Consider the following 20,485-nt stretch of genomic DNA (forward strand, 5'->3'; position numbering starts at 1 on the left):
GGGAGCGGCATTGGGCTATGGCAAGCAGGCAGCCTGCTCGAGTCCGCTTGTGATAAGCGCCTCCCGGACGGAGCCTACACCTCACACCCCTTCCTAAACCCCAACCCCCAGTCAGAATCCCTCTCCTGAACCCCAACCCCGTGGCCCAGCCCCCTCCTGCTCCCCAACCCCCTCCCAGGAAAAAGATTTTGTGGGGCCCCTATATACAAGTCTAATAGCCCCAGGCCCACAGAAGAGTTAATCCAGCCCTGATCAGGAACATCAACTTTGGTTTTTCCTGGTTTTGCCACAAAATTTGTTGGTCCACAGAGAATGAGTTGTTAGCCCACAGACCTTCATTGAAGGGGCAGAGGTGCTGTATCTTCAAAGACTTCTTTGCCATAAAATACTTAAATCATTGGTGTTAAATAGATGTTAAGAACAAGGGGGGGTGGAATTTTTTAGTCTAAAGCTCCCCTCTTGACTCATGTGATGTCATAATTTAGCTAGTTCTCTAGTCAGAGTCTCTGAGTAAGACAGAACCTCAATTTCTAATATAACAAACTTCAGGCAAACTTGAGAGTAATGGCAACAGAGAGTGCAGGTGGGAGGTGGGGAAAGGGCCAGGGTTGGGGCAGCTTTCATCAGAGGTGAGAAGGATGTGGATGTGGGGTGAGAGTGAAGGTACAGTGGGTGGGAGCAGTGATAGGATTTGGGTATGATGGGGGGGAGGGATGGAGGCTGTAGGAGAATGAAAGAGTTGAGGAAAGGAGTAGGATGGTAGAGGCTATACGGCAGAAGAGAAGTGTGGTAAGAGAGAGCCACAGGTGAGCAGCAGATGGAAGTGATTCAAAAACCCTTGAGTAGTGAATCAATAAGTCGGGTTAAATCTATCAGTAAGTTGATAAGCAACCGGATGAAATGAGAAGTCATTTATTTCAGCCGACAGTCACACAATGAGTGGAGATGCAGTGAGCAGTACGGTGAGTGGGACAATGGTAGCCAATGAGGGATAGTTACTCTGAGATGATCAGGTGGCAGTTCAGAGAAAGCAGGAACCGACTGAGGCCAGCACTTAGAGAAAGTTTTTGGATGCAGCTGGGAGCTCAGCAGCAGGAGGTAGGGGAAGATGGCGGCCACTCTGAAGGGCCAAAAAGAGTCAGCCATGAAAGAGGTGAGATGGGACTGGGGCAGGTAGGAGAGGCCATTTATATGGCAATGCAGTCAGGTGACAGGATGTGGAGCAGCCAATGGGAGCGAAGGGAAGTTGGAAGGTGCTGATCTTGTAGGAGAAAAATCCTCCAGGGTTTGAAAAGGCTACAAGGTAGGTTTGTAGCCCCTCCACTGCTGGGTGGATGGATGGTGTGAATTCTGACCCTGGGAGGGAGAGGGAAGAAAGCAGCCTGGCACAGGCACTCGGGAGTAACTGGGGCAAGGGGAGGCATGGGATGCAGAATATCTCCCTAGGGCTTGTGAACCCCATTGCTGGAAAGTTGGAGGGCAGCACAGCAGAATGCACGTGCAGCAGCTTGGACTGGCTGATCTTCCCCGGGAGGAAGAAGAAAAGGCATCACCACTTTAATGTAACACATCAGTTCCTGCGGTTACAAAATTCAGAGAGTGTGTCCCGTGAGTCTCTTCCATTTCACAGGTTAAAACAGAAAGTTTTGTCTTCTTGAAGGGGCCCAGGAGCTACCCCAGGGATTGGTTGTTAATGTTCAGTGGACCAAAAGTGCTGTTTGTACAACTATGCAGACCAGGAAAGAAGTGTCCAGTCTTATTCTCCCCTTAAATCCTTCAAATGCAGGTTTTTTTTATGCTTTCTGATTCCTTTCATTACTTCAAGAGCCAACACCAAACTTTGTATACCACGGAGGCTTGATTCAATCAATTTCAATAACACTCTGGTTAGAACTGTGTGGGGACTGGAATTTGTTCCCTGGAAAAAATTGCATTTCTGAGAAAAAAAAAAAAATTGTTCCAAACTGGAAAACAGTCAGAAATGTAGCTACAGAACAGAAGTTTTCAGAAGAATGGAATTTTTCAAAGATTTCCAGACAGCTCCCCCCCCCAGCAGCCCAAGAAGCCTGATGGGCTGGTAGGAAACTGAACATGCATGCAGCTCACCCAGCCTGGTTTCATGAAAACTTTAGATAGAGTAGATGGGGTCCTGCAGATCATTTAGATTCCATCCAATCAACATTTTCCGATGGAAAACTGTTCCATATACATTTTTCAACCAATTCTATCTGTGACATTGGAAACATTAGGTACCACTTCTACATTCTTTAAATATTAGTTGCTGCTGATCATTTTCCATTACACATTTAGCTGCTACCATAGGTAATTAGACAAGTTGTGATACATTTGGCAGACTAAGTGACAGAAGCTCAGGAGGTGGGGGAAACTTTCTAAAACATTCCTAGGCAATTTTAGGTATTAGAATTACTCAGTATAGTTCTTACTTTATATGGACTCCTATTACAAAAGTGTTTTGTTCACTACTTACTAAGGGTATTTTCTATCCAAAGCACTGTCATAATGCACCTGGGCCATAATGTGCATATTGACTGATCGTTATGTTCTAAGTTACAATAAAACGTTAACATACTACATTGTACGTTACTTACTTAAGATCAGGTTAATATTCAGAGAACCTAACTAAAAATTCTGACTTACTAGCCAGGGAGCCCTCCTTTTTTGAGTACACTACAAAGGATGACCACATTTCTAAATACCTATCCTCTTTTTGGCGCTTCTCTTATGTACGTACTTGGTGTGAATATTTTTCCTTTACAAAGACACTCCCTATTTTACTGTACCACAATTCTATAGGAAATAGTCATATTTTTTCAGTAATGTGCAATACAAAGTCTAGCTGCTAATAATAAAAAAAAGAAATTCACTTATTCTGTTTAAAATGGAGAGCCTTTACTGGACCATTAAGTAAGCAGGTTAGGGGATCCCTAGGAAGGTACAACCCTATTTTCCTGCCAGCTTCATTTTTTTAAAAACATATTCATTTGGAGAAATTAATTGACTACATAACAATATATTAATTTGATCTTGTATTGGACAAAGTTGGCAAGGCTTGGTCATGTAACTCCTCCTACTAAAGCCTATGGGGCTACTCATTGAGCAAAGGGGGAAGGATTTAGATCTTTAGAATAATACTTTCAAACTGGGTATGTACTTTTGAAATGCCTCAGTTATTGCATACAAAATATCTACAGCCGAGTAAATCCATAGTGGGACATTCGTGACAGGATAACTAAGTTATGTAGGCTTTACACTGTGTCCTTCTTTTTGGTGCTGGGGCTGCAAGGAGGAGATTGGTAAAGCTAGACAGTTTTCAGAGATCTATCTTTTAATTAATTAATGGATTTACTTTAGCAGGCTGATTGAATTCTTTTCTTATTGCTATTTTTGTTTTTTACTAGCAATTATTAGTCAGTGCCGCTCTTTTTCAGTTATTCAACTGCCAGCCATACAGATGGTTTGACACGTTTGCTTTCAGCGGCTGAGAAGAACAGTGTAAAAGCAGCTTAAAAAAAAAAGCCTTATGGGAAATTAACATTGGCAGTTAGACCACAAAATAAACCACATCTGACTAATTTTATAATACACCAAATATTTTCTTCATCTGTACCACATGTCATAGAGGTGAACAGGATAGCTCCAGTGGGGATACCTACACTGGAGGCTGCAGAGTTTATATAGGAAACCATGATTCCTTACTCCCATGACCCCTTTCACAATCTCACACACACACACACACACACACACACACACACACACACACTCCACAAATCATGGACACTAGAAGTTGCTAACCACAACTGTTTTCACCAGTTGCGAAAATATCCTCAAACCTAGTCCATGTTGTCCAAACCAACTCAGCCAGTTGTACCACCAGCTTGCGTTTGACACAGTAATACCAATCCTAAAAGACATCTAAAGATACATACTCCTCTGGCTACATGTACAGTTCTGTCCATCTGAAGGAAAGACAGACAGATTGATCCTAGTACATACACCAAACTTGTACATACACGTAGTACATACAGCAGCTCTCACTTGCTCTTTACATCTCCGTTGTCAGAGGACCTTCAGTCTGCACTCAGTAGCGCCAGCTCCTGTACTCCAGGAGCACTACTATAGTTAAGACTGATACTTTAAAAAAAAAAAAAAAAAAAATCTGTTAAACTATAAATTAAAGTGCTAACGTCCACGTGGTTACTTGGGGAGTCTTGAAAATTGCTGTACCTTTGGAGTCCAGAGCTGGATTAAGTCATTCGAACAAGAGTTTGTCCCGAGACAGTCTCCATTAAAGAAAAAACAACTCATGGCATCAAATTACATTGTTTCTAACTTTTTGCCCACACCTGGGGCTCAAAATATGGCTTGCTACTAACCAAACTGCTCTCAACCACTCAGCCCTTGACTTTGGGGGTCTGGATACCCAATGCCCTTTTGGGGAAGCAATATTTAAAAAGTTATATAGGGTAAAACTTGCATCTCAAGCCAGGTTATCTAGTCAGAGAAAGTCAGTTGTGCACATACAGCAGGATTAGGCCTCCACTGCAAACATTCTGGCATGCAACCAACTATTTTCTGGTATTCAGAGGTTTAAGTAAATGGGCATTCAATGTTCTGAAAGGGTACAAGGCACTGCCAGTCAACCTTAACGCTGTGAAGTTTTTGGGCAGATAATATGTATGTTATAAACAGTACTGTTCTAACTGGGCTGTCTTTTCCCAGGACTGTTTATTCATCTATCAGTGATGTTTAATATGACGTATGTCAGTTATTGACTTAACAAAAATCACCATCTGCACTGAGAAAATGCACATGTAACAATTGCTAAGTCTTCCCCTTGTATGTTGGGCAATCACAAGCTGGATATTGCTGTGCTTATTGGAGCTTCCCAAATCTTCAATCCAAAGTTTGACCAGCTTTTTAGAAATAAGGGACCTCTTAATATAAATAGCTAAATACATAAATATTTAAAGTTGGTTTACTAATGGCATACTAATTAGATTGGACTGATAAGAGGTTGATTGAGAGAGAAGGTAATGATGAAGTCATAGTAACTGAGATAATTAAGATGCAACTAGATGTGATGCTGTACCAAACATAATACATCTAAAACCCTCCCCTTCTGGCCTGTGAACCCTATGATATCCTTCCCTTCTAGTGCCTGGCCTGTCCCTTTCAACCATCCTTACCAAGGGAGGAAAGCAACTAGGATTTGGTGTAGGGCCTAAGCCCCTAAACCAATGACTGACCATCACCAGGGCCGGCTCCAGGCACCAGCTTGGCAAGCAGGTGCTTGGGGCGGCCACTCCGGAGAGGGGCGGCAGGTCTAGCTATTTGGCGGCAATTCGGCGGACAGTCCCTCACTCCCGCTCCGAGCGAAGGACCTTCCGCCAAATTGCCGCTGCAGATCGCGATCGCGGCTTTTTTTTTTTTTTTTGGGCTGCTTGGGGCGGCCAAAACCCTGGAGCCAGCCCTGACCATCACGCCTCAAAATACAGAATCACAGCAAACAAGTTTTAAGGTATTTGTTAAGGACTATAGATTTTGTAAAGAAGCTCTACTAGAATCTAAAGAGTGTCTAAAACCCTAATGTATTTTCTTGCATGGATAGTAGAAAAGTAAATTGTCAGAGACCTAGGTATTTACCTTATAATCTTTGATGCAAGTTATGTATATCTGCTTTTGAACAACAAAATGTGTAATAAATGCAGTTCAGTTATTTTGAATTTCCTCACTCCTTCCAGGAAAGGGCTAATGCTAGCTGGGACCAAACACTGTCACGGAGAAACAAAACACACATTTTACAGAAGACACAATCTAACCCCATAGTCTATACAAATGAGTCTGCATAAGCCAGTGTTAAAGAAAACCCTTTTTCTAGGCAGATCAAAGTAGTAGTGTAATATCTAATTTGAGGCTACAACAGGTATATACACACACGCAAGCTATTGTTTTGTTTTAAAGTGTTTGTACTGAGTTGGTGGCTGCTTATGAACTCAAGTTATTGTAATTATGAGAAATAGGATGTTCTGTGCAGGTCTAATAATTTTAAGGTCTTCCATTCATACCTTTAGCAAACTATAGGCAGTAACAACTGAACAGCGCCTAGAACAATGTTGTCCTGGTCCATGACTAGAGCTCCAAGGTGCTACAGTAATACAAATAAATCATTAAAACAACTAGATTTTATTAAGATTTGTGTTAATTTTTGTTTTCCAATACAATCACAATGCAAAAGGGAAAAAAATGAAAATTATAACCTTAGCTACCATCTGTGACACCACAGCAGTAACATACCTGTGCAAACAACATGTAACAATCTTACTCAAACTGCATAAATCAATACTTTACAAAACACAGACACAGACAAGGCAGGCCAGGGAGCATGAAGGAAGTCCAGGGGGAAAGAAGTCTGGAGTGGACTAAGCCTTTGGGTGGCCCTTAGTCAAGATGTTTCTAAAAACAGAGCCCAGGTTTCTTCTAACGTATGTAGTCGATCCCTGAAGTGGAAGGTGACTCTTTCTTTGGCAGAATACCATTGTTCTGTTTTACTTTTTCACCTCTGTCAATTTATTCACTTTGTGATCGTAGCTGCTCCTGAACCACAAATGCTGTGATGATGAGAGGCCCGAATTTGCACATAAATATCCGAATATGTAGTTCCTTGCCAATGTTTGCTTGCTAAAGCCTAAAATCCATTTAATTCTGTCAACACCTTTCCACAGATGTTTAACTGGAGGACATTCCCATGACATGGGCACCAGTGTGGCATTATCTTTACCACAATGCCAGCATGTATCCAAAGGAAGAGATTTAATCTCATATAGTTTTTGCAGTGTCCAATACATTCTAAATATTTTGTTTTATTAAATGTAAACAACTCGACAGAAGCATGTTTTGCATTGACTAATACAATTGACTATTGTGGAGCCTTTAAAAGACACGCCAGCACTTTATCCCAAGTTTTAATATCTTCAGGATTCAGTCCTTTTTTCTCAAAAGGCATACAAGGATGACATGGGTCTGGGAAGTTCATGGAGCATCTCTACTACCCCAGTACTTCTGGGGCGTGAGGCAGTCCCATGGCATTTAGACTAAAAGTGGTAAGTCAATAACCATTTCAGCCATATATGTTACCATATGACCAGGAGGTTATACCAATGTTGTAGGACCTGGAATGAAACTATACCCACATCATGAACCAACAGAGAGGCACAATAACTTACTCAAGGGCATGCTGGGTGATGGGACAGAGCCAAGATTAGAGGTCAGGAGCTCCTGGATACCAGACCAGTTTTCAGGCTTCTAGACCATCCTGTTAATTAGAGACAGACCCATACAAGGATGAATGCTTAGGATGGTGCAGTAGAATTAAGCAAAACAAAACAGGTAAACAGAGTTTACAGGGAGGGGCTTTGCAACACAATTTAAGTGTTAAGTGCATTAAAAGACAAGGTAAATCCTGATGGCCAGGGGGCATGTCTAGAATAGCATTGGTGCTAAAAGCAATAGGGCAACACAACACAGAACAAAGAACCTAAAACACATAACAAGAGTAAAGAAGCTAGGACACAGAACAAGGGTCCTTCCAGCTGGTGGAGATATCACTGAACCACAACTGGAGTTTCACATATGGTGGGACTGATCCTGCTTTTTCACACTTCAGGCTGTTCTCCTGTAGCCTCCCAGCAACTCCCCATGCCCAGGCTCCCCTTTCCTTCAGGAAGAAATTCAGAGAACAACAGATGATTAAAGGGCTGAAAGCTCATTTACAATCCTAGACTTTGGTTCCATACACAGTAGTAGTTATGTCCCCTTTTAACAAGATACAGTAGCTGCCACCCACAGGAGGCCCAAAAGTTGTGGGCAGTTCAAAATTCACATAACGGATACTACCTACATGGTTAGAAGTATTTGAAAGCTCTACACCTATTTGAAAGCTCTACACTGAACAAAAGTGGCATTGGTCTCTCGATTGAGATGGATCCAAGATGTCCAAAGCTGTCTTTTAAAAGTGACAACAGTCTTTAAGCTGAAACTGTAGCAGGCACAGGTGGTAACCACTAGGAAATAGTCCTGCTTTCCAGTTTAACAACCCCTCTTCAGTTGCTTTTAACTTTATTAAACAAATTCCTTTTCGGCTGAAACTTTCCATGCTTAGTCCTAGATCAAAGGCTAACTTTCTCTTTTGAAAGCCTGAATGAAATGAGTTGTCAGTTTTGAGTTATTCAAATGTGTGTGTGTGGGGGGGGGAGGATGATACTATTATGTTGCGGTCAGAAATTTTGCATTCTGGTTACTCAAAAGCTGTTTAAGTAGTTTAAGATCCCCTAAGCAGCTTAAACAGTTTAATCCACTTTAACCGTCTATTCAGCAGTACATCTGGATTGTGGAAGATCAGTGAAATATGGTTTAGTTCAATAAAAATCAGTTTAAGTTGGCTTCAGGTCAGAGTCTTTTCTGTGTTCCAGCGCCTAGGCTACAGAGAGGCTGGTGTAAGTGTGCTATGAGAATCAGGGGCTGTGTCATGCTGTCTGGAGTAGCTCACGAATGAGTGTACCTCAGGGCAGACTGTCAGAAAACAGGACAGCCACCCCAAGCTGGTGGTATGTTCTGTAATTAGATTCCACCAAGCCAGTAACAAATGTGAACTCTTGGGTCACTATACCAGTCTTACCACAGAGTCACAGCAGTCCCCTTAGGCTTTGTCTATACTAGCACTTTTGTCAGCAAAACTTTGGTCAGTCAGGGGTGTGGGGAAAAAACAAACACCCTCGACCAACATAAGCGTCACTGACAAAAGCACCGGTATGGACAATGCTATGTCACTGCTCATTGGGGGTGATTTAATGATGCCGGCATAGAGCTGCTACACAGGACACTTTATAGAGGCGCAGCTGCAGCAGTACAGCTGGGCTGTTGTAAGGTCTGTAGCATAGACATAGACTGGAGAGTCTAAGGCTATCTTGCCACCCAGACAAACTGGACTTTGTGATAAAAGGTCACTTAAACCAACTGTGCAGTGAACCACATCAGGTTGCTCCCAGTCCCAAGAGACCAGTCGCTTACCCCAGATCAATTGGCACTCTACATCTTACACCAAAGACAATGCTGGCAGTCAATTCTATAGTCAACTAACTAAAGGTTTATTAGCTGAGAAAAGGAAATGAGAGTTACTGAGAGGTTAAAGCAGGTGAAATATATGCACAGATGTAATAAACTGCCAGTTTCTCAGACAACCACCCCAGTGTTGCACTGAGCAGATTTGCAAAGGACAGAATCTGGCCTTTTAAATCAAATAACTTCACCTTCAAGGTGATGCACAAACTCCCTCATTGGGAGAGCTCTAGATTTTCTCCTAAAGGGACGTTAAAAATGCAACACTAAGATTGATTACTCAAAAGGGGGGCAATTCCAGAGTTCAAGTTGTTGCCACATGAACTTGGCTGTGGTGCGCATATTTCCCTTTGTGATGCAAACCTCAATTATTATTGTTTGCTCTTCGGGTATACCATAAAATATACATAATGCACAATGTGGCAGAGCAACCTTGCGTTTGAGAGTTTCCTGAATTGTGTACTTTGTATCTCCACCTTCGGGTGCATTGAAAAGAGAATTTTGCTTTTAGGTTGGTGTGTTCTCCCACACCTCTGTGTGCAGAGCCTATCTCACTTGATTATTCCACAGTGCTTCCACTACGAAGTTCCTCTTCTAGGCCATGAAGACATAGAACTAATGTAAATTGTAGCTTGTGCGGTGCAGCACCTAAGTCAGCAGTATGCACTTGGCCTTGTTAGACTGAAGAAACAAAAAAAATATGCAAAGCAGTTCAGCTTGTTTTACGATGTGTGCAAAAGCCCAGTTACCCTTATGTAAAAAGCCCAAGGAGGAGGTGTAACCTGGAATTTAGGTCCAGTCTGAAAATAGCTGAAAGTATTTAGGTAATGTAATGAATCATAGATAATAGCTCTGGAAAAGACATATCATATCCACATATCCAGGACATACTTAGTCTCTTACCTTTCAGATTCCTGCCTGTGCCTTTAAAGAGATTGACATGCTGTATACCAGGGAGGTTGTCAGTCAGATAAACTAAACCTATGCTGAACAATAGATGTTGGCTGGAAAAACCTGCCGAGGAGGCATTTTCCATATGGCATTTTGAAAAGTTACACTGACCTAGACCTAAGAAACTGAGGAAACAGTACAGGCAATAATTGCACTTAGCAAGGTGTACAGTAAACAGACTTAAAAGAATGTGATAGGCACAGTTAAAGTGCAGTTCTAATCTGAAAACTGATTGTAAAAGTGACATTGTGTGGTGTATTTCAGGCGTCTGTCATTTATTTAATTAATAAGCTTTATAAATGGCCTTTAACTGGCAACCCTGCCAGTTCCCCCTGAGTGTATGTCTTCACTGCACAGTTAGCCTGGGCTTCTACCCAGGTTTTAGGCTCAAATACCCTATTGTTCCCACACACAACTCTTTAATCTGGATTAATACAAGCTTTGAACCCAGGCTTGCTGGCCCAGCTAGGTCAGATGAGCATGCAGACTCATGAATGCTTATCTGAACTTTGAGCTTTTTCAGGTTTACTCATTATTTATAATGCCAAAAGCATATGGTCCTGAAAGCATGGTGTTATAATGGAGTATATACGAGTTACATTGGGTTAGAGCCTATGTCTCTCTCTAAGGCTAGCTCAAATTGACCTACTTTGCAGTGTACACACAGCTGAAGCACAGCTTGTGGAGCCTGGTAGTCCTCCAATCCCATTTCACAATTCCCTGGGCCTGTATTTTCCAGCTTATCTACTCACTTCCCACCTGCCTCCTATACATCTGAAGCAGGGCCGGCTCTGGCTTTTTTGACGCCCCAGGCAAAAAAGCCTCCGGCCGCCCTCCCCCCACCCCAGCGCGGCAGGGGAGGGCGGCCAGAGCCTCAGGGGGAGGGCAGTGAGCCCCAGCCGGGGCTCCTCTCTCCCCGGCGGCCAGAGCGCTGGGGGGAGGGCGGCGAGCCCCAGCCGGGGCTCCGCTGTCCCCGGCGACCAGAGCGCCAGGGGGAGGGCGGCAAGCCCGGCCGTGGCCCCGCTCTCCCCCGTGGCCGGAGCCGGAGCACCGCGCCGCCCCCCTCCAGGTGCCGCCCCAAGCACAAGCTTGGTGGGCTGGTGCCTGGAGCCGGCCCTGCTTGCACTGACTGAGACCCTGCCCCTTCTTCTGGGCCCTGCCCCCACCCTCACTCACTTTCACTTGGCTGGGGCAGGGTGTTGGGGAATAGGATGGGGTGAGGGCTCCAGCTGGGGGTGCGTGCTCCGGGGTGGGGCCAGAAATGAGGGGTTCAGGGTGTGGGAGGGGGCTCCGGGCTGGGGGTTAGGGTGCAGGAGGGGGTGTGGGCTGGGACCAAGGGATTCAGAGTGTGGGAGGGAGGCTCAGGGTGAGGGCAGGGGTGCAGGAGAGGGTGCGGGCTTTGGTCTGGGGCCGAGGGGTTTGGAGTGTGGGAGGGGGCTCTGCGCTGGGCCAAGGGGTTGGGGTTCAGGGAGGGGGGGAGGACTCTGGCTGGGGGTGTGGGGTTTGGAGTGTGGCAGGGGATGAAGGATTTGGGGTGCAAGAGGGGGCTCTGGGCTGGGGCCGAGGGATTCATAGTGCAGGACAGGGCTCAGGGCTGGGGCAGGGGTGCAGGAGTGAGTTCGGGGTGAGGGTTCTGAGAGGGAGTTTGGGTGTGGGAGCCAGGGCCAGATTAACTTTTTGTGGGCCTGGCGCCAAACATATTTGTGGGCCCCCCTGGGGAATGATTGTAAAAGGGGCCAGGGGTAAAAGCACAGTGGGGCAGGAGCTAGGGTTGGTCTCTGGAGCAAGGGAGGGGTCAGGGGTAAACTGCAAGCGCAGCAGGGCTGGGGAGGGGGTAAACAGGATCCTCCCCCACCCCTGCCCATAGAGCAAGTACCTACCTGGTTCTAGCCCATTCTCTTTGTCTCTATCTGCACTGAGCTGCCCCTTCTCCCGCAGCAGCAGGACAGGTTCTCTTCCAGCCCTCTGGGGTGGGTGTTGAGAGTGGGAGGAGCGGAGGCTAATGTGGTTACTCCTATAACCGGACCAGTGGCGTAGCCAGGTTCTAAGAGGAGGGGGAGCAAACATAAAAAAGGCATCCCCCTTGGCTCCTCCTCTGGCCACGCCCCCTTGGTTCCTCCTCCAGTCACTCCGCGCCTCCCCCCCCGCCCCCGGCTGGCTCCTTCAGCCGCCCTGCCCCTCCCCCCCTCATGGCTCCTCCGGCCATGCCGTGCCACCCCCATTCCCCCCCCCTCCTCCGGACACGCCCGATGGAGTGACCAACTTGACAAGCCTCTCCCCGTCCCTTCTTGGGGGCCGCACTGGAGCAAGTAAACCCTCCTGGTGCAGACCAGCTGGGATGCGCATGGTGATGCTGGCTGACTGCTGAGCGGGCCCAGAGGCGGCAGTGCAGGGCCCTTGTTCCCGGCCCGGCTGAGCTGAGTACTTGGGAGAAAGTTATGCCACCTGTTCGCCTGCGTCCTGGGAGCTGCTCCGCCGCCCCGCTCGCTCGTGAGTTACCGCCGGCGCCTGGCACTGCCCGCTGCGAGGGGGGGTGTCCTCGAGGGCTGAGGCTGCTGGGGGTGGGGATGGGCGCTAGTGATCCCCCTCTGCTTGCCCGGGGTGGGCCTCGCTCAGTGCGCACCGTGCTGGTGCTCTAGCTGCCATGCGGGGTGGCCCCGTCCAGCAGGAGAGCTCGGGGCTGGCTGGCAGGAGCCCCACAGCAGGCTCTGGCCGGGCGATGCCAAGAGGCTGAGGCTGGCCCTGGTGCCCCGCTAGAGGGGGCGGGGGGGGCAGCAGCCACTTTGCCGGGGACTGATCTGCTTCTCTGCCCTCCCCGCAGGGAGGCTTCGCCACTGAGTCACCATTACCTCGCCCAGCAAGGAGGAGCTGGTCGCACTCGGTGCCCGGCTCTGGCAGAGGAGGAAGCAGCTGCAGCCCGCCGCCCCCCCATGGCTGCCGGCCGCACTGCGCCATGGTAACCCCTAACTAAGGCACCACTTTTAGAAAATGTGCTGAGGGGAAGTGGCTGCTTCCCCTGCACCCCACTAGCTACGCTACTGAACCGGACATTTAGTTTCCAGTCAGTACTGCTAACCAGACACTCAGGTCCTGTTTTCTACTGGTGTTTCCAGACTAAAACTGGATACCTGGCAACAGGGCTGCCAGAAAAGCCTGAGCGGGGAAGAGGGGCAAGCAATCATTTTTAAAAGTAAGAGGGCTAAGCCTTAAGAGGGTGGGTGGGCTAGGGAGTGGAGAGGAGCTAGTGGGCAGGGCCATGTCTGCTGTACTGCCCAGATAGGTTGGAGACTGTGGGGATCAGCTGACACATCCCGAGCCCAGGTGATGTGACAGCCAGTGGTGGATTTAGAGTTCGTAGGGCCCCCCAACCCTGTGCTCAGCTTCATTTTTGGGGCTCCACCTTGGAACCCTCCAAGAAAAAGAACATTCTCTCTTATCTCCCCCTACCCCCGTTTTTCATTCTTTTTTTCTTCATCCTCCTCCTATAAGTAATAGCAAGTAAATGAAAATAAAGTGAGGTACCTTGGTTGTTCTTGTAGTGTAACTTATTTTTCCACAGACCACTTGAAAATCACGGAGGGTCTCGACGGACCACTTAATGATCTTTCCAAATATTGTAAAAAAGTGTTCGGGTGCGGGGTCTGGCCAGGAGCTAGGGCGAGGGAGGGGGCTCAGGGTTGGGGCAGGGGGTTGGAGTGTGGAGCGTTTACCTAGGGCAGCTCCTGTTCCGTTCTCAGGATGGGGGTGAGGATGTGGGGGGGGAGCAGGAGTCAGGGCAGGGGCTGGGAGTGTGTGGGGGGGTGCAGGTTTCAGAGCAGGGGCTGGGGGACATGGAGGGATGCAGGAGTCAGGGCTGGGGGCTGGGGAGGTGTGGGGGTGCAGGGTGTGGGGGATGCAGGAGTCAGGGCAGGGGGCTCGAGGTATGTGGGGGGTGCAGGGGGCTGGGTGTGTGTGGGGGGGTGCAGGGGTCAGGGTGGGCAGAGGTCGTGGGGGTGCTCATGCAGGGGGCTGGAGGGGGTATGCCCCAATTCCAGCCCCTTCCCCAAGGCCTCACCCCCGCCCCTTCTCCTTCTCCTCCCCAGAGCAGCGTGCTGCGGCTTGCTCCTCCTCCCCCTTCCTGCCGGCAAGCAGCTGATCCAGCTGATCGGTGGCAGGGAGGGGAGGAGGAGGGAATGAAGCACGCTAGAGAAAGAGACAGGGGAGGAGCCAGGCTGCAGGCAGAAGTTGCCACGGAGCCCCAGCAGCCGGCAGCATCAAGCTTCTTACCCCACAGGAGAGAGCGGGGGGCACAGAAGAGCTGGCCTGGGCCCCTTTCGACCATGGGCCCGGCACCAGTGGCGCCATTGTAAATCCGGTACTGGCGGGAGCGGGTTCAAGGGCTGAGGCAGGGGTGTGGGCTCCAGTTAGGCAGTGCTTACCTTGGGTGGCTCCTGGAAGCAACCAGCATATCCCTCCAGCTCCTAGGCTCAGGGGCGGCCAGGTGGCTCTGCACGCTGCCTCTGCCTGCAGGCATCGCCCCCACAGCTCCAGTTGGCCATGGTTCCCAGCCAATGGGAGCTGCAGAGTCAGCACTCGGGGTGGGGGAAGCACCCCTGTGCCTAGGAGCCAGTCATGCCAGCCGTTTCCAGGAGCTGCGTGGAGCCAGGGCAGGTAGGGAGCCTGCCTTAGCCCCATTGCGCTGCCTACCGCACTTTTAGTGGCCTATTAAAATGTTCCGAATTGCTTTCAATAGTCACCGGGAGATCAATGCCAATTTTGATAGACTCCTGGCCAATCTGGGAGGGTTGGCAACCCTCATCCATCCCAGAGACCCTCATCCCAGCATGCACCTAGCTAGCCAGAGGATCACATCAGAGTTCTGGTTGCCCTCTGGTGCAAGTACAGGAAAGAATATTGGTCTGATTGCCCTAACCATCCCTCAACCAGACCCAAAAATTCTCTTAATTTTTTTAATGAAGGAAATCTGAAATACTCTATGGTAAGTATCTGGGGGCTGGTAACCTGCTCTGCATCAGCTCCTGAACAGGTTAGCGTGAGGAAATGAAATAAAGGCATACCAAGTATCGACTTTGGGCCTTGCCTCTATGCAGAAGATAAAAGGGGAGAGTCTTTTCTTTTCTTTCCATGGACAAAATATAATGTTCTTGCATTGCCTTGGCAGGACCGTCCACCTCAGATGGACTGAGGTACTCATGCAGGCCTCTGAGGAAAGGACCGTAATCGAACAAGGAATTAATAAAGTATACAGGGTTGATTTGCTGCAAGAAATGTTTAATGACTTTGGATACATGTCAGACCAGCACCTGGAGTTCCAAAAGGAGAAGCAGGAGAAGGAGAGAGCAGAGAAGGGCATGTAGAGTGAGGACAAAATGGCACGAAAGTACCTAGAGCACAACCAGAGGATGAGGAAGAAGGATCAGCTGCCACAGAGGGAGTTGTTTGAGCAGCTGCTCACCCTGAGCATGCTTAATAAGAAGTGCTTTATGCAACTGTGTTGGTGGGCTATGAGCATTGCTGCACAAGGGCTCAGGAAGGGCAGACTAGTTCTGACAGTACACTGCAAAACAATTCCCAGGTAAACTCTACAGTGAAGACACCCGAGAGGCTTAAGTCAAGCTGGTTTCTTCATGGCTCATACATCACCACCAGTAGTATGGGGTTGCACAATTGTAATGTAGTTAACAGTTCTGTTGATAAACAGTATGCACCTCGCTGTCCCATAGCTGTGTCTGCTGTAGCGTTAACAGTAGTAGAAATTTATTTTTGTCTGAAGAGCAATTAGGCGTGACTGAATACAGATGGAGTTGATTTCTAGGTATAGTTCTATCTATAACAGCACTTTAGGACTAGATTTTGATGTGGACATGACTAAAACCATACAGGCAAATTAAAGAAAATAGCTGCTACAACCGAATCAACAGATGTCTCCTTTAGTTATATTAGCCATCCCAGATAGGGTAAGCTCAGATTAGCTCATAAAAATCACAATGTTAAAAATGGTCAGAGGGTCTCCATAGCACCAGTTGCATTTACTGTCCCATTCCTCCTGCAAATCAGTTGAGACTGATCATTGTAATTAATACAGACTCCATTATAACACCATTCTTTCTGGACCATATGCTCTTGGCTTTATAAATAATGAGTAAACCTAAAAAAGCTCAAAGTTCAGATAAGCATTCATGAGTCTGCATGCTCATCTGACATTTAGGGCTAGCCCCGTGTTGCACAGAGCTCCCTCTTTGGTCAGCACACAACCTCTTGCCTTGCAGCAAGCCCTACAACTCTCCCAACCTTCCTCTCTTAAAGGGCCCAGTTCCCCAGTACTTAGCAAGTTTAAATAAAGTAGTGAGCTAAGATACAGAACCCTTGTAGCAGCAATTCCTTAGAACTGATATATCTAAGAACCAAACATCATGATGTGATTTAGAAGAGCTTGAATGGAAGAAGGAGAGCTGATCAAAGGTCTGGCAGCTGTCTCTAACCTCACATTCTTAGCAAATTCACGTTTGTTGCTAAAGTCATATTTTAAAAGATAGCCAGTAGCTTTGTATAGCATTCTCTGGCTATGACTCAGTCCAGGGGGAGTTCTGTTATGGTAGTAGCTCTCCTAAATTATACTTGTCTCAATATGCAATCCAGGCTCTGCATTTTTAAAGCAGCCCTGTAAAGTCAAAAGCTACCTGATTTTGAAAAAAAGTTCATTGTTACTAGTAAATTAGATTAAGTGGTTAATTTCAGATTTAATAATGCACTTTTTACTGGTGTTTTCATCAGAATTTGTCTGCTTGGAGAGTGAGGCTCGACTAGAAACAAGTGACATTGACCAGTCAGTTTCTAGTTCTCTTCCATTAGTTCAGTGTTGCAATAGTTAATGTGCAACTACTATAAAGAATCTTTATATCCAGAAACTGTTTTAATTTACTCGATTTCCCGCTCTTCCTTTGCAAAATCTGAACATTGAACTTAAACTACTCAACAAAGCATATGCACTTGGAAAACCTTTTTCCTCTCTTTACACGAGGGGAGGGACAAGCTTGCCAAGTTAAGGGCTACAGAATCAGTCCCAATAGGGAAACATGTGAAGTCTCTACTTCTGGGCTGACAACAGGCAGATTGAGGCAGGGGGAGCTCTGACATGGGGGTCAGAGATTTCAGCAATGAGTTTTGGGACCTAAACTGATTCTGATGTCAGAGTATCTGCTATAGACACTAGAGACAAAGGCAAATACTTTCATGACACAGAACATGTTTCTCATGGTGACAGTTGCTGACATGATCCACATTTTATGGCTTTATCTTCCTAAGAGCTTTTAGTCCATTAGATTGGAGAGAACAGATAATGATTATAATCCACAAAAAGTCTGAAAATCCTTGACCCACCAAGTCTGGGTGAAGACCAATTTAGCAAACCCAGACATTCTACTTGGTGGTCTGGAGAGCTAAGTGATGTATGTCTAGTAGGGCTGTCAATTAATCGTAGTTAACTCACACGATTAACTGAAAAAATTAATCACGATTAATCACACTGTTAAACAATAGAATACCAAATGAAATGTATTAAATATTTTCAGATGTTTTTCTACATTTTCAAATATATTGATTTCTATTACAACACAGAATACAAAGTGTACAGTGCTCACTTTATATTATTTTTATTACAAATATTTGAACTGTAAAAATGATAAAAAAATAGTATTTTTCAATTCACTTTGTATAAGTATTGTAGTGCAATCTCTTTATCATGAAAGATCAACTTACAAATGTAGATTTTTTTTTGTTACGTAACTGCACTCAAAAACAAAACAATGTAAAACTTTAGAGCTTACAAGTCCACTCAGTCCTACTTGCCAGCCAATCGCTAAGCGAAAAAAGTTTTTTTACATTTCCGGGAGATACTGCTGCCTGCTTCTTATTTACAATGTCACCTGAAAGTGAGAACAGGTGTTCGCATGGCACTTTTGTAACTGGCACTGCAAGGTTTTTATGTGCCAGATCTGCTAAACATTCGTATGCCCCTTCATGCTTCAGCATGGGAGCATCTCCTCTGGAATGGTGGCCGAGGATGCGCATTAAAAAAAAATACATTGATTAAATTTGTGACTGAATTCCTTGGGGGACAACTGTATGTCTTCAGCTCTGTTTTACCTGCATTCTGCCATATATTTCAAGTTATAGCACTCTCGCACGATGACCCAGCACATGTTTGTTTTAAGAACACTTTCACAGCAGATTTGACAAAACTCATAGAAGTTACCAATGTGAGATTTCTAAAAATAGCTACAGCACTTGACCCAAGGTTTAAGAATCTGAAGTGCCGTCCAAAATCTGAGATGGACGAGATGTGGAACGTGCTTTCAGAAGTCTTAAAAGAGCAACAAAACCTGAACTACCAAAAAAGAAAATCAACCTTCTGCTGGTGGCATCTGACTGAGATGATGAAAATGAACATGCATCGGTTTGCTCTGCTTTGGATCATTATCAAGCAGAACCCATCATCAGCATGGAAGCATGTGCTATGGAATGGTGATTGAAGATGAAGGAACATATGAATCTTTAGCGCATCTGGCATGTAAATATATTGCAACGCTGGCTACAACAGTGCCATGCAAACACCTTTTCTGACTTTCAGGTGACATTGTAAACAAGAAGCGGGCAGCATTATCTCCCACAAATTGTAACCAACTTTGTTTGTCTGAGCGATTGGCTGAAGTAGGACTGAGTGGACTTGTAAGCGCTAAAGTTTTACATTGTTTTATTTTTCAATGCAGTTATTTTTTTTACATAATTCTACATTTGTAAGTTCAACTTTCATGATAAAGAGATTGCACTACAGTACTTTTATGAGGTGAATTGAAAAATACTATTTCTTTTTTTTTTACAGTGCAAATATTTGTAATCAAAAATATAAAGTGAGCACTGTACACTTTGTATTCTGTGTTGTAATTGAAATCAATATATTTGAAAATGTAGAAAACATCTAAAAATATTTAAATAAATGGTATTCTATTATTGTTTAACAATGCGATTAATCGTGATTAATTTTTTTTAATTGCTTGACAGATCTAATGTCTAGCATACAACATTCTCTGCCAAATTCTCAGGCTCTCTTAAAGTACCTGAAGTAGTAATACTCTGCACTTACCATATATACAGTAATACTCAGCCAGTGATCTCGAAATGCTTTACAAAGATTGACTAAGCCTCACATCATCTTAAGTATAGTAGAGTTCTGCTTACCTGAACCTCCTTTTCTAACAAATTGCCAGTTTTCTCTATTGATTTAGTTTTCCAAACTCTTGATTATCCAAACATATTTACTGCTGCTACACAGGAAGTTTCAAAAAGTGATTCTACTGTATTTTACATTTTACAAATGGAGAAACTGGCAGAGACGTTACATGACTTGTCCCCACAATCACATGACAAGTCAGTTGCAGAGCGAAAACTAAAACCCAGAAGTCCTGGTTCCCAGTCCCCTGCTTTAAATTAAACGTTACACCACAATGTTGAATTTGTCTGTTCATTAGTTTTTCTGATGCATAAAAAATAGAGAAGCCTATTACCTCCAGTATATTTCCTTCTGCATTGTTTATTCTATGCCATCATTTATAGAATTATCTGTGTCCCAGATATTCATTAATTGTGGTTTGTCATTGAATCACATTGTGTGATTTACCTCTTGGAAGTAGAAAGACAGAGCTAGGTGACTATTCTAGAGATGATGTATCAGTCTGATTAGAATTCTCTTCCCAGCTCAGACTTGGTTCTTGTGTCTCTTATCTTGTGTGCCTCAGTTTCTCAGTCTGTAAAATGATAATGATACTTAATATAATTCTGAGAATTAGAGAGTATCAAATACTTTGAAATCCAGTATGGAAGGTACTAGAGAAATTTTAAGTATTATAGTTGCTTTAGGTACTACAGTGATCAATGCTATGGAAATTTGTATAAGAAGACCATGTAATTCTTGATATGTATTTTTGCCCCAAAACAAGCTAACCACTATTTTTTTCCTTAAAAACAAAACCTATAGTAGGGCTGCTCACGGAGGCCAGCCAACAACAAAACCTGTTGGAGTGATGGAATAAAATGCATTTTGATAAAAAGGTAGAATTTGATTAAGCTTCCAAGAGATTACAAAAAAAAAAAAAAAAAAAAAAACCAACCCTGAGAAAAAAGGATCAGACTATGGATTGTTATTTGACCTTTTAATTAAGTTTTATCTTTAATCTCACGGTCAGATTGTGGAATCTGAAAATGTATGTCGTAGATTTGCTATTTCTTTGCAGCAGCAGATTTGTACACTTTGGTCCTGACGTTAATCTCACAGTCAGGGTCCTTAAGTGCTGCAGTTAGACAAGTCTGTCTGTCTGTCTGATGCCACTGCATCATGCCAGTC

At 45.2% G+C, this 20,485-nt stretch overlaps 1 long non-coding RNA gene across 1 annotated transcript in view; it reads right to left on the minus strand.

Annotated features, from left to right (window-relative positions):
• The window catches only part of LOC128840011 (uncharacterized), a 35,319-nt gene extending 25,140 nt beyond the window's left edge, over positions 1-10,179 (minus strand). The window contains exons 1-2 of the long non-coding RNA XR_008445589.1: positions 10,039-10,179; positions 7,245-7,333 (exon numbers count right to left, since the gene is read on the minus strand). This is a non-coding gene — a long non-coding RNA (uncharacterized LOC128840011). The remainder of the gene's footprint in view (positions 1-7,244; positions 7,334-10,038) is intronic.
• Between the last annotated feature and the right edge of the window lie 10,306 nt (positions 10,180-20,485).

The sequence above is a fragment of the Malaclemys terrapin genome, chromosome 7, assembly GCF_027887155.1.
Source record: "Malaclemys terrapin pileata isolate rMalTer1 chromosome 7, rMalTer1.hap1, whole genome shotgun sequence".
In the NCBI taxonomy this organism is placed as follows: Eukaryota; Metazoa; Chordata; order Testudines; family Emydidae; genus Malaclemys; species Malaclemys terrapin.